General features: G+C 32.0%; 1 long non-coding RNA gene across 1 annotated transcript; it reads left to right on the forward strand.

Annotated features, from left to right (window-relative positions):
- Positions 1-7866: 7866 nt before the first annotated feature.
- LOC121973733 lies at positions 7867-9945 on the forward strand. The gene is made up of 4 exons (XR_006109729.1): positions 7867-7907; positions 8875-8935; positions 9113-9240; positions 9389-9945. It is a non-coding gene; the product is annotated as an uncharacterized LOC121973733 (long non-coding RNA).
- Positions 9946-15297: the final 5352 nt, after the last annotated feature.

Consider the following 15297-nt stretch of genomic DNA (forward strand, 5'->3'; position numbering starts at 1 on the left):
TCATATGGTCTATGTGACCAAACTCTCTAATAGTCTATGTGACTTACCTGAATAAACAAGTCTTAGTGACTTACCTTGGACGAGTGGGAAATGGGGAGAGTGGGGGATGTGGGAACATGACCGTCGTTCCCCACTACTCATAATGGAAAAGTCCATTATGCCTCTGGTTTATTTCCCTATATAAAAGGGGTGCGCCCAAGGATCATGCGTGGGTTGGAGACGAGAGTAAGCGAGGAGAATATTCAAGGCGGTGAGATTTGGTTTGTGAAATTGCTAAGGGCTTTCCAATCCTGTGATCGCTTTTACGACAGCGAGTTTCACCATTGCTGATTACGGATCTGTGGAAGATCACTGTAAATTTTTACCGCTTTAATTTAATTCTTTTTTTCATGCATTTAGAATTATCTATAATTATGATCCTTACAATATTGATGTGGGAATGATAAAATCTTCCACGTGTCTTCACAAGAGTCAAGATATTTACTTATGTGGAGCTTACATGGAAGACAAAAGTTAGTCAAAGATAACTCAGTTCGGTAAAACTAGCTTGAACCATACCAACCGGGGCGGGGATTGTAAGACTACTCCAGCCAATACTCCTGTCCGATCATGCTTGCTCGGCGTCACTTGAGCCAAGCGCCAAGAGACAATGTCACTCCTGATCGATCGTTCCCTCCCGAGTGTCACTATTACTTGAGTCAGACCAGCCAAACAAGACCTCATTCGAGAGATCTGACAGGGCAAGGATGTAGGCCTTGGGTCACCTGAGCGACTAATACCAAAGTCATATACTTGGTTTCCGAATCGATTATATAATGCTTATGAGGTTCTTTTCTCCGGAGAGATCAATGTAACCAAAAGTCCTCAAATGCATAGGCATAATTAATATAGCTTGAAACACCGATTAACAATACATTAAAGATAGCAAATCGTTACCATAATATCAAAAACAATTAGAAGATCATTGATCGAAGGTCAAAAGCCATCGATCATTAATGATTATTAATATAGGAGGAGGTCAAAACTCATCTTATCATTATTGATCATTAATACAGGAGGATGTCAAAAGCTATCATATCATTATTGATTATTAATACATAGAAGACAAAAGATCCACTACAAAAAAATAATAATTTAGGGACGAAAGTTTGGGACGAAAAATTTTCGTCCCAAAATCGCAACAATTTTGGCGACAAACACAAAATTTGATCCAAATTAGAAACGAAATCTGCAACAAAATATTTTCGTTGCAAATTCCCAACGAACATTATTTTCGTTGCAAAATTCGTCCCAGATTCTGGGACAAATCCAGGATTCGTCCCAAATTCTGGAACGAATCTAGAATTCGTCCCAGATTCTGGGACGAATCCAGGGTTCGTTCCAGAATCGAAATATATTTCAGAAAAAAATGAAAAAAATGGGTCAAAATCTGGGACGAATCTTGGATTCGTCCCAGATTTTGGGACGAATCCTGGATTCGTCCCAGATTTTGGGACGAATCCTGGATTCGTCCCAGATTTAAAAAAATTAAAAAATAATAGAAAAATCATTCGGAAGGCATAAATATGGACCTAATGATCTCGGAATTTCATGAAACAAGTTTCTATGGATTCCTAATTTTCTCATGATCATAAAATATCCTAAATTTGAAATTTAATCTAATAAATTAAGTGTGGTGATTTTTTAACATGAATATGACCTAATTTGTAATAAAAAATTCACCGCACTCAATATAATATGTTAAAATTATGGATGAAGATATTTTTAAGATTATAAGAAAATTAGGAACCTATAGAAACTTATTTCATGAAATTCCGAGAAAGTTAGGTCCATATTTAGTGAAACATAGATAGTTTAGTATTAATTAAGTATGTTAGCGTTTAACACATGCTTGAATATGTGTTTAAAACTAAAAATATAGATCTACAAATGTCAGAATTTCATGAAACAAGAGTCTATAAGTTTCTTATTTTCCCTTATTCATAAATATATCCTCTTCCTTAATTTTAAAATAATATATTGTGTTTCGTGTTTTTTTACCTGAATTAGGTCAAATTCGAGTTAAAAAATCACCACGCTAAATATATGAGATTAAAAGTATGGATGAGGGTATTTTTAAGATCATGAGAAAATTAGGAACCTAAAGAAACTTGTTTCATGAAATTCCGAGATCGTTAAGTCCATATATAGGCCTTCGAATGATTTTTCTTTAAATTTTTATTTTTCTTAAATTTGGGACGAATCCTGGATTCGTCCCAAAATTTGGGACGAATCCAGGAATTCGTCCCAAAATTTGGGACGAATTTATGGATTCGTCCCATATTTTGGGACGAATCTGGAATTCATCCCAGATTTTGGGACGAATCTGGAATTCGTCCCAAATTTAAAAAAATAAAAAATAAAAGAAAATTTATTTGGAAGGCCTATATATGGACCTAACGATCTCGGAATTTCATGAAACAAGTTTCTATGGGTTCCTAATTTTATCATGATCTTAAAAATATCCTCATCCAAAATTTTAACCTCATATATTTAGTATGGTGATTTTTTAACCCGAATTTGACCAAATTCATAATAAAAAATTCACCGCATTTAATATATTATGTTAAAATTATGGATAAAGATATTTTTAAGATCATGAGAAAATTAGAAATCCATAGAAACTTGTTTCATGAAATTCCGAGATCGTTAGGTCCATATTTAGGCCTTCCAAATAAATTTTCTTTTATATTTTATTTTTCTTAAATTTGGGACGAATCCAGGATTCGTCCCAAATTTAAAAAATAAAAAATAATAGAAAAATCATTCTGAAGGCCTAAATATGTACCTAATGATCTCGGAATTTCATGAAACAAGTTTCTATGGATTCCTAATTTTCTCATGATCATAAAAATATCCTAAATCTGAATTTTAACCTAATAAATTAAGTGTGGTGATTTTTTAACATGAATATGACCTAATTTGTAATAAAAAATTCACCGCACTCAATATAATATGTTAAAATTATGGATGAATATATTTTTAAGATTATAAGAAAATTAGGAAGCTATAGAAACTTATTTCATGAAATTCCGAGATCGTTAGGTCCATATTTAGCGAAACATAGATAGTTTAGTATTAATTAAGTATGTTAGTGTGTAACGCATGTTTGAATATGTGTTTAAAACTAAAAATATAGATCTACAAATGTCAGAATTTCATGAAACAAGAGTCTATAAGTTTCTTATTTTCCCTTATTCATAAATATATCCTCTTCCTTAATTTTAAAATTATATATTGTGTTTCGTGTTTTTTTACCTGAATTAGGTCAAATTCGAGTTAAAAAATCACCACGCTAAATATATGAGATTAAAAGTACGGATGAGGGTATTTTTAAGATCATGAGAAAATTAGGAACCCAAAGAAACTTGTTTCATGAAATTCCGAGATCGTTAGGTCCATATATAGGCCTTCCGAATGATTTTTCTTTTAATTTTTATTTTTCTTAAATTTGGGACGAATCCTGGATTCGTCCCAAAATTTGGGACGAATCCTGGATTCGTCCCAAATTTTGGGACGAATCTGGAATTCGTCCCAAATTTAAAAAAATAAAAAATAAAAGAAAATTTATTTGGAAGGCCTATATATGGACCTAACGATCTCAGAATTTCATGAAACAAGTTTCTATGGGTTCCTAATTTTCTCATGATCTTAAAAATATCCTCATCCAAAATTTTAACCTCATATATTTAATATGGTGATTTTTTAACCCGAATTTGACCAAATTCATAATAAAAAATTCACCGCATTTAATATATTATGTTAAAATTATGGATAAAGATATTTTTAAGATCATGAAAAATTAGAACCATAGAAACTTGTTTCATGAAATTTCGAGATCGTTAGGTCCATATTTAGGCTTTCAAATAATTTTTTTTATTTTTATTTTCTTAAATTTGGGACGAATCCTGGATTCATCCCAAAATCTGGGACGAATCCAGAAATTCGTCCAAAATCTGGGGACAAATTTGGATTCGTTCCCAGATTTTGGGACGAATCCAGGATTCGTCCCAAATTTAAAAATAAAAATAATAAAAAATCAGAAAACCTAATGATCTCGGAATTTCATGAAACAAGTTTCTATGGATTCCTAATTTTCTCATGATCATAAAAATATCCTAAATCTGAATTTTAACCTAATAAATTAAGTGTGGTGATTTTTTAACATGAATATGACCTAATTTGTAATAAAAAATTCACCGCACTCAATATAATATGTTAAAATTATGGATGAATATATTTTTAAGATTATAAGAAAATTAGGAACCTATAGAAACTTATTTCATGAAATTCCGAGATCGTTAGGTCCATATTTAGTGAAACATAGATAGTTTAGTATTAATTAAGTATGTTAGCGTGTAACGCATGTTTGAATATGTGTTTAAAACTAAAAATATAGATCTACAAATGTCAGAATTTCATGAAACAAGAGTCTATAAGTTTCTTATTTTCCCTTATTCATAAATATATCCTCTTCCTTAATTTTAAAATTATATATTGTGTTTCGTGTTTTTTTACCTGAATTAGGTCAAATTCGGGTTAAAAAATCACCACACTAAATATATGAGATTAAAATTACGGATGAGGGTATTTTTAAGATCATAAGAAAATTAGAAATCCAAAGAAACTTGTTTCATGAAATTCCGAGATCGTTAGGTCCATATTTAGGCCTTCCGAATGATTTTTCTTTTAATTTTTATTTTTCTTAAATTTGGGACGAATCCTGGATTCGTCCCAAAATTTGGGACGAATCCAGCAATTCGTCCCAAATTTTGGGACGAATTTCTGGATTCGTCCCAGATTTTGGGACGAATCTGGAATTCGTCCCAAATTTAAAAAAATAAAAAATAAAAGAAAATTTATTTGGAAGACCTATACATGGACCTAACGGTCTCGGAATTTCATGAAACAAGTTTCTATGGGTTCCTAATTTTCTCATGATCTTAAAAATATACTCATCCAAAATTTTAACCTCATATATTTAGTATGGTGATTTTTTAACCTGAATTTGACTAAATTCATAATAAAAAATTCACCGCATTTAATATATTATGTTAAAATTATGGATAAAGATATTTTTAAGATCACGAGAAAATTAGAAATCCATAGAAACTTGTTTCATAAAATTCCGAGATCGTTAGGTCCATATTTAGGTCTTCCAAATAAATTTTCTTTTATATTTTATTTTTCTTAAATTTGGGACGAATCCTGGATTCGTCCCAAAATCTGGGACGAATCCAAGATTTGTCCCAGATTTAAAAAAAATAAAAAATAATAGAAAAATCATTCGAAAGGCCTAAATATGGACCTAATGATCTCGGAATTTCATGAAACAAGTTTCTATGGATTCCTAATTTTCTCATGATCATAAAAATATCCTAAATCTGAATTTTAACCAAATAAATTAAGTGTGGTGATTTTTTAACATGAATATGACCTAATTTGTAATAAAAAATTCACCGCACTCAATATAATATGTTAAAATTATGGATGAAGATATTTTTAAGATTATAAGAAAATTAGGAACCTATAGAAACTTATTTCATGAAATTCCGAGATCGTTAGGTCCATATTTAGTGAAACATAGATAGTTTAGTATTAATTAAGTATGTTAGCGTTTAACACATGCTTGAATATGTGTTTAAAACTAAAAATATAGATCTACAAATGTCAGAATTTCATGAAACAAGAGTCTATAAGTTTCTTATTTTCCCTTATTCATAAATATATCCTCTTCCTTAATTTTAAAATAATATATTGTGTTTCGTGTTTTTTACCTGAATTAGGTCAAATTCGAGTTAAAAAATCACCACGCTAAATATATGAGATTAAAAGTATGGATGAGGGTATTTTTAAGATCATGAGAAAATTAGGAACCCAAAGAAACTTGTTTCATGAAATTCCGAGATCGTTAAGTCCATATATAGGCCTTCGAATGATTTTTCTTTAAATTTTTATTTTTCTTAAATTTGGGACGAATCCTGGATTCGTCCCAAAATTTGGGACGAATCCAGGAATTCGTCCCAAAATTTGGGACGAATTTATGGATTCGTCCCAGATTTTGGGACGAATCTGGAATTCGTCCCAGATTTTGGGACGAATCTGGAATTCGTCCCAAATTTAAAAAAATAAAAAATAAAAGAAAATTTATTTGGAAGGCCTATATATGGACCTAACGATCTCGGAATTTCATGAAACAAGTTTCTATGGGTTCCTAATTTTATCATGATCTTAAAAATATCCTCATCCAAAATTTTAACCTCATATATTTAGTATGGTGATTTTTTAACCCGAATTTGACCAAATTCTTAATAAAAAATTCACCGCATTTAATATATTATGTTAAAATTATGGATAAAGATATTTTTAAGATCATGAGAAAATTAGAAATCCATAGAAACTTGTTTCATGAAATTCCGAGATCGTTAGGTCCATATTTAGGTCTTCCAAATAAATTTTCTTTTATATTTTATTTTTCTTAAATTTGGGACGAATCCTGGATTCGTCCCAAAATCTGGGACGAATCCAAGATTTGTCCCAGATTTAAAAAAAATAAAAAATAATAGAAAAATCATTCGGAAGGCCTAAATATGGACCTAATGATCTCGGAATTTCATGAAACAAGTTTCTATGGATTCCTAATTTTCTCATGATCATAAAAATATCCTAAATCTGAATTTTAACCTAATAAATTAAGTGTGGTGATTTTTTAACATGAATATGACCTAATTTGTAATAAAAAATTCACCGCACTCAATATAATATGTTAAAATTATGGATGAAGATATTTTTAAGATTATAAGAAAATTAGGAACCTATAGAAACTTATTTCATGAAATTCCGAGATCGTTAGGTCCATATTTAGTGAAACATAGATAGTTTAGTATTAATTAAGTATGTTAGCGTTTAACGCATGTTTGAATATGTGTTTAAAACTAAAAATATAGATCTACAAATGTCAGAATTTCATGAAACAAGAGTCTATAAGTTTCTTATTTTCCCTTATTCATAAATATATCCTCTTCCTTAATTTTAAAATAATATATTGTGTTTCATGTTTTTTTACCTGAATTAGGTCAAATTCGGGTTAAAAAATCACCACACTAAATATATGAGATTAAAATTACGGATGAGGGTATTTTTAAGATCATAAGAAAATTAGGAACCCAAAGAAACTTATTTCATGAAATTCCGAGATCTTAGGTCCATATTTAGGCCTTCCGAATGATTTTTCTTTTAATTTTTATTTTTCTTAAATTTGGGACGAATCCTGGATTCGTCCCAAAATTTGGGACAAATCCAGGAATTCGTCCCAAATTTAAAAAAATAAAAAATAAAAGAAAATTTATTTGGAAGGCCTAAATATGGACCTAACGATATCGGAATTTTATGAAACAAGTTTCTATGGGTTCCTAATTTTCTCATTATCTTAAAAATATCCTCATCCATAATTTTAACTTCATATATTTAGTATGGTGATTTTTTAACCCGAATTTGACCTAATTCATAATAAAAAAAATTTGCCGCATTTAATATAGTATGTTAAAATTATGGATGAAGATATTTTTAAGATCACGAGAAAATTAGAAATCCATAGAAACTTATTTCACGGAAATCCGATATCTCTAAGTTCATATTTAGTGTTTCCAAATCATTTTTTTATTTTTTTTTAAATTTTTTATATTTTGGGACGAATTTTGGAATTCGTCCCAGATTTAGGGTCGAATTCTGGAATTCGTCCCAGATTTGGGGACGAATTCCTAGATTCGTCCCAAAATCTATTTTTTAATTTATAAGTTAACCCTAAATCTCCTCCCACCCATCTGCCCCTTCCTCATCTGATTCCTTCCCGATCGGCTGCGGCACAGGTAACCCTCTCCCTTCTCCCTTCTCCCCTCTTCCCTCTCCTTTCTCCCACATCTGCCCACTTCTTCTCGCGAGGCCGCGGCTGGCCTCGCCTGGCCTCGCCTGGCCGCGCGTGGCCGCGCGCCGCGCGTGGCCGCGCGCCGCGCGTGGGGTCGCCTTGCCGCGCGTGGCCACGGCTGGCCGCGCGTGGCCACGGCTGGCCGTGGCTAGCGGCAGTTGGCCGCGAGTCGCCGCTGCTAGCACTGATGTCACAAGATTTGGAATGGTGGAGTACTGATCTGTGAAATTTAGGGCTTCATTCTTGTTTGTTAACAAAGAAAAGCACTGCAACTCTTGATCACTTAGATGTCAATGACCAATGATGATATGTGAAATAGGGTTTAGGTCTGTTTTTGGATAAAGATTTGTAGTTCTTCTTGTATATAGATGTACAGTTTAGGGGTGTGGAAGTAATAAAATCTCAACTACACTAGGGCAAAATTTTGATACTAGGGTTTCGAATCCTAAATGTATGGGGAGCTCCAGTATACCATAGGTATAAATTTACCTTTGATTTTCTGTGTACTGATCCTCTTTATCATTACAAATACTTGTAGGATAGTTTTTAGATTGGAATTAATTAATGGAGGGACAAATTACAATAGAGTTGACATGTTTTTTTTTCTTTGATACAAAATTCAAAGGGTGCTCATTATTATTATTATTGTTAAAAAGATTTTCTTTTAAAGAAAAAAACAGAAGCGACCCTATTCTATTTTTTATCTCAAAAATATCCTTATCAAAATATTTTATTTTTCATCTAAAAAATGTCAATTCTGATCCACAATTGCTCTAATATAGAGAGTAATTTTGTTTTTTTCCAAATTTTGTTCCATTAAAATATTATTATTTCAATTTAATTACAATTGCTTCAACTCTATTAAAATTGTTAGAATAATACTATAATAATTGATAATGTTGCTTGTGCAGGTTTCAATTTGGCATGATCTCAGTGTAGTTGAAGACAACTGTATTTGTTCACGTCTTTTCGGTATTTCTAAGTTCATTAATATGCATTTTATGATCTGTATATAAAGTTAGCTTTAAATAATTATTTTATAGTTGATTAATTGTATTTCTTCTTTTTGATAAGCTTTTCTTTGTTGTTTTGTCTTCAATGATAAGATTTATTTCTGTTAATAATGTTTAACTAAATAGCTGAATTCAGGTAAAATGCAGAATGAGCGAAGTTGGATGTATAACAAGAATTCAAGTATAATGCAGAATGAGGAAGAGGAGGAGGAGGAGGAGGAGGAGGATGATAATCATAATGATGACTTTAATTTTTGACGATGGGTAAGTTTTGTTAGCTTATTTAAAGAAATTTCTCATAATTATGTATGATGATTATTTGTCTCATGTTTACTATTTTACACATTAATCAATGACTTGTTAACTTTTCTAATTTTTATTTTAATTAATATTGTCAATTTATTTTTAACAGGGTTGGTGAGGCGAACTAAAGGTCCGAGAAAAAAAGTAAGTATTAAGTAACATGTTAAACTTTTAATTTTATTTATTTATTTATTTATTTTCTAATTGCTTTTAATTTATTGAAATTTATTACTACTGCTTTATTAGTTCAAATTGCAAATTATGATTAGAGTTTACCTAACAACCAAGTAACCATGATTACTAAAACACTTGTATCACAAAAAAATTAAGTTTAATTAGTTTGTGTTTTCTTCATTTGAGCTATTTTCATATGTTAGGAAATTTTAAGAATATCTTTCATGCTCTCCATGTGATCACATGGACATAGAATATTTGTAGCTATTGATTGATATGGTGAAATAGGTATTATTATAACAATTTGATGTGCCATTTATATTAGGTTGTATCATATTTACGATGTTTTTACTTAGCTTCAAGATACTTCTTATAATTTTATGACATGGATGGTTCATATCGTTGGTAAATAGGACATTTATTTGAATGTTTAAGGAATTTCACAGTTATGTCTTGTTTCCAATCTTTCTTGTTACATGGGCATTTCGTATTATATTTATAATCTTTCTTGTTACACATGATCTGGTTTATTTGTTTGTTGTTATGTAGGCAAAGGAGATTTGAAGGGGTGCAAAGCTTTTGGGCAGACGAAGATGACTTGATGTATTTTTAGTTTATTTACCTCCTTGGATGGATGATGGACTTATATAACATTTGATTGTTGAACTTTATAATATTTTCTAGAAGCTTGAACAAGATAGATCTTGTAAAATTTGTTGAGATCTTTATATTTGTTGAATTATGAGTTGATCGAGTTCAATTATTACTCTTGTATGTGAAATTAAGATGTGTTGAATGTATATAAATGTTATTTGAATTTGGTGTTTATGTATCTATGGATTGAATTGCAAAAAGAAATTTAATATGGAAAAAAAATTTAGTATTAGGGACGAATTTGGCGACGAAAACGATTTGTTCCCACTCTATCGTAATTGTATCGAATCCAGAATTTGGGACGAATTCTGGGACGAATCCACAAATTCGTCCCAAAATTCGTCCCAGATTCTGGGACGAATTTTGGGACGAAAATTTATTTATTAATTAAATTAGTATTTTTGTCCCCAAATTTGTCGCAAATGCTTAAAATTTTGCAACAAATTTATTATTCGTTGCAAAATTAGGGACAAATTTGGCAACAAAAAAAATTTGTCACCGAATTTGTCCCCAAATTCGTTGCAATATTAGGGACAAACTTAGCAACAAAAAATAATTTGTCACTGAATTCGTCCCCAATTTTGTTGCAAAAATAGGGACAAATTTGGCAACAAAAAATTATTTCCTCCGAACTGAATTCATCCCCAAATTCGTTGCTAAGTTTGCAACAAAAAAATTATTCGTTCCTTTTTTGCGACAAATTTGGGGACGAAAATTTTATTCGTTGCCAATTTTGTCCCCAAATTCGTTGCTGAATTTGCAACAAATCATAATTCGTTCCAAAAGTTGGCATCAAACATTTTGGGACGAAAAAATTTTCGTCCCTGATTTCGTCCCAAAAAATTTTGCAACGAATATTTTTGTAAAATTCGTCCCAAAATTCATCCCAAAATGCCTTATTTTTTGTAGTGATCATCAATTATGGTAAAAGGTGAATACGTTCGCCCCTAACGTCCCCGTCAATCCGTCCCAGGGCCAACACAGAGGAGGTAAATCACGGGCGGCTACTAGCCTTTGAAATAGTGATTAGTACATAAGAGAGGTATTTACCTCGATTTTGTCGAGATTCGAACCGATTTTGTCGAGATTCGAACCCCAGACCTCATTGTGACAAGATCTCATGCGCTAGCCAAGACAAAAGACCATCAATGAAGAATATAAAAGGGGTCAACGAGGAGAGGTAAAAGACATGCTTATCTCAAGAATTTTACTATTTGTTGCCTACATTTTTCTTTTACCTCCTTGTTGATTCTAACTTATGCGTCAGAGTGACAATGTTGGGGTATCCCAACACCATTCTAACCCCTTTTCAAGTTTATGTGATTCTCCGAGCGCTCTAGAAGATAGTGGTTCCTCTCTCTGACCTCCTTCGTTTTGCGGATTTCTGTGACAGCAATCAACACCCTCATCTCATCACCAGTGTATCAATCTCGAAAGTTTCAACACATGATCAAATATCATATTAGTGCTACATAAAAATAAAAAATTTCATTCATCTCTCTAAACAAAAAAAAAAAAAATCAAATAGTTGACTTCTTTATAAGTCCCACTCTTTTTTATAAAATAAATTATTTTTTCATTGATCGCGTGACCGTAACGTGTCTAGATATACTCAATCAAATCGACTCGAAGATGATATAATTGACTATCATGTAGCTCATAATTTTTTTAAAAGATATTTTTGAATGGAGTCCTAAAATAGTTATGCCGGAGAATATCTTTAATCATCTGATTAATAAAGGGAGCTCTTTTTATTTAATACATCATCACAATAGGAGCTCATAGACATCTCCTTAATCTGTCGGATTAGAAGACATGTCTAATTATTGCATGCAAGTATGCTAGTAAAATAAGGAATATGAGAGATCGAGCTTGGCATAGGGAGCTCGAAGAGCTAAAATGATCGGAGGGGGAGAGCTGGCTAGAGGACTCAGAACTAAATTGCATGCGCATGTGTTTTTTTGGAGGCCAAACTACATGGAGAACTTGTGAAGTTGAGTTGCATGAGAAGTCTAATAAATCAAGCTATATGGGGAACTCAACATGCTAATTCGGAACTCAGAATATCGAGTTGTGCGTGGCAATTAAGAGTCTGAGCTAACCTAAATAGGATTGTATAGATACATTCTGCTGTCCTAAAGTGGGTTGCTTGATCTTTGTTTGTGAAATTTGATGGGAACACATTCTCTGAACAAGATTGAGCATATGTGAGGGCTATGTGAATTTCATGCCCAATCATATTCTCTGATCATATCTACTCATTTAGCTTGTCAATTTCATGCCCAATCATATTCTTTGATCATATCTACTCATTTAGCTTGTCAATTTCATGCCCAATCATATTCTTTGATCATATCTACTCATTTAGCTTGTCAATTTCATGCCCAATCATATTTCTTTGTCATTTTGATACAGAGCTCCTTCAGGTCGAGGGCTATGTGAGATGAGTTAAGGTCCTTCATAAACAAGAATATTCTCCCATCATATTACTTTCTTTAGGGTGTTAAACTATCATTCTTAAGGAAGCTCTAGAATCCAACTTACTATTAATGTCTTTCCTTATATATATGTGGTATATTGATATTGAATTTTCATGCTGTATACTATACTGAAAAATTTAGTATAAAAAAATTTATAATGATACCGTACCAAAAATTTAGTATACTAAAGTTTTAGTATAAATTTTTGGTATGGTATCTTAGCCGCTAGAATACGGATGGGACACATTTATGGATACATTTGGGCTCAATTACAAAAAAATTAAATATTGCAAGGGTTAATCTGATTGCTGTAATATGATTTTTTATTTTAGGATTTTTTTTATATTTTTAATACTAAAGTTCACAGGAAAAATTATATTGTAGCAGCTACTGTTAGCAGCTGCTACAACAGAGAAAATTGCTTGTAGCAGTTATTGGTTAGTAGCAGTTACAATGTGTTTCTGAGTAAATTTTGAGAGGTCATAACTTTTGACTCAAATTGAACTACGAGTACACCATGTATCAAATTAAAGCTTTAAGAGATCTTCAATTTGATATATTGTACATTATATGGTTCATCAGAATCAGAAGTTTTGATATTTCAAAATTTACTCGAGAAACACATTGTAATAACTGCTAACCAGTAGTAGTTACAATATAATTTTCTCTATTGTAGCAGCTACTAACCAATAGCTACTACAACATAGTTTTTCTAATGCTATTGTAGCATCTACAAACCAGTCGCTGCTACAACAGAGAAAATTGTACTGTAACAATTACCAGTTAGTAGCTGCTACAACGTATTTGGTGAGTGAACTTTGAAATGTTATAACTTTTCATTTGGATTGAATCATAAGATGCACAGTATACCATAAGACATAAAATATAATATTTTTATATTTTTTTAATAATCATCGTATCCTAGTCGTATTGTGTCTTATATTTTTAAAATTTTCTGTATCACCGTATTAAAGCCCAAAATCCTAATTGAAAAAAGAAATAATTTATTCAGTATTTTAATATACATCAAAATATTGAAAAATAATAAATTTTATACCGACACCGATACAAAAAATGTTGATATGAACGGTAGATATCAGTATGGTATTCACTGCATACTTAAATTTTTGATATCTTTCCCACCCTATCCGCTCCTAACGTGAGTTCATTTTTTTTTAATTTTCTGTTTTATTTTTTTAAGCTTTCGGTTATGCCAATAAAATTTTATCTTTAGAATTTAGGAGTTAGTTATAGTATTAAGCAAAAAAAAAAAAAAAAATCAAATCCAAAAATTTTTCGGGTTTACACGGGGTATGCAACATAAGATTCTTAGGGTAACAAAACCATATGTGTATGTGTGTGTTGTGCGGCCCCCATGGGCGACTGAGTGCACGCGGGGTGCCCAAAAGTATTTTGAACACCTTCAGTGCCTCGTATACACTCAGTTGCCCACGCTAGACACCCACGGGGGGCACTTAGCATATCATCTCTCTCTTTCTTTCTCTTTCAATATAGGAAAAATTTAACCAACACACCTATGATGGGTGCCCCTCACGCTGACAATGATGAGGGTGCCTTAAATTGATTCGAGGTGCCCTCCCATATGAGAGTTGTCCACGGTAGATGTGCATGCTAAAATCTCTCTCTCTCTCTACTCTCTACTCTCTCTCTCTCTCTCTCTCTCTCTCTCTATATATATATATATATATATATATGTTGGTTAGTCTTAGGAAAACGTACTAGTTCCACTGTACAAAAATTTTGTACAAGTGTCGAACCTTTCTTTAAATAACCTATTGTATTCTTTAGAAGTTAAATTAGGAATCGCAGACGGAACATAACATCATTGATTCCAAATTTAACTTATCTGTTCTTGATGGTTTAGATTTGAATTGCAAGCGGAACTTAACACTATTAATTCAAATCCGTCTATGTTATTAATTCCATTAAATATTAATTTCTAAAATTGGCTTCCAGGACTGCATGACAAGGCATATGGCCTTCTTGGATATAGGAGCAACCACCACCACCTAGACAAAGCCTTTTAAGGAAAGCTAATATTTAATTTCCTTAAATAACTCTAGGTTAACCAAAAAGAACAATCGAATCACAAATTCGAAAAATAAAACAAAAGAAACACACATTTAAAACAAATCCGAAAACTCTAGAATCATATGCCTCTTGTATTTGGTATTTCCAAAAATAACTATACAAAGAAGACTAGTATGATGCGGAAAACGATTACTAGTTATACCTTTCTTTGTAAGCAAATAACCTCTTATCTTCTACCGTATTCCTCTTCTTAACCCGGACGTTGTGTGGATAACGATCTAATGAGATGAGAATCCACCTAAGCCACCTTCTTCTCCAAGCAAGATTCGACCACCACATAAACTCCAAGAGATGTGAGGTTCGACCACCACCGCCAAGCTCCAAGGGATGCAAGAAACAAAACCTCCTTTCTCTCATTCTTCTCCTAGCTAGAACCGGACACCATCAAGAGATCCAAGAGGGGATAAAACCGGCCACTAAAGAAGAAGAGAGGAGGAGAGGGAGAACCTCTAGGGCCGGCCACACCAAGGAGAAAAAGAGAGGAAGAAAAGAATAGAGTTGTCACCCATGAAGGCACCTCTACCATCTCTTTTATAATCCTTGGCCTTGGCAAATAAGGAAATTTAAATAAAAACTTCCTTAATTCTTTTGCCATGAA

Source organism: Zingiber officinale, chromosome 4A (genome assembly GCF_018446385.1).
Source record: "Zingiber officinale cultivar Zhangliang chromosome 4A, Zo_v1.1, whole genome shotgun sequence".
NCBI lineage: Eukaryota > Viridiplantae > Streptophyta > Magnoliopsida > Zingiberales > Zingiberaceae > Zingiber > Zingiber officinale.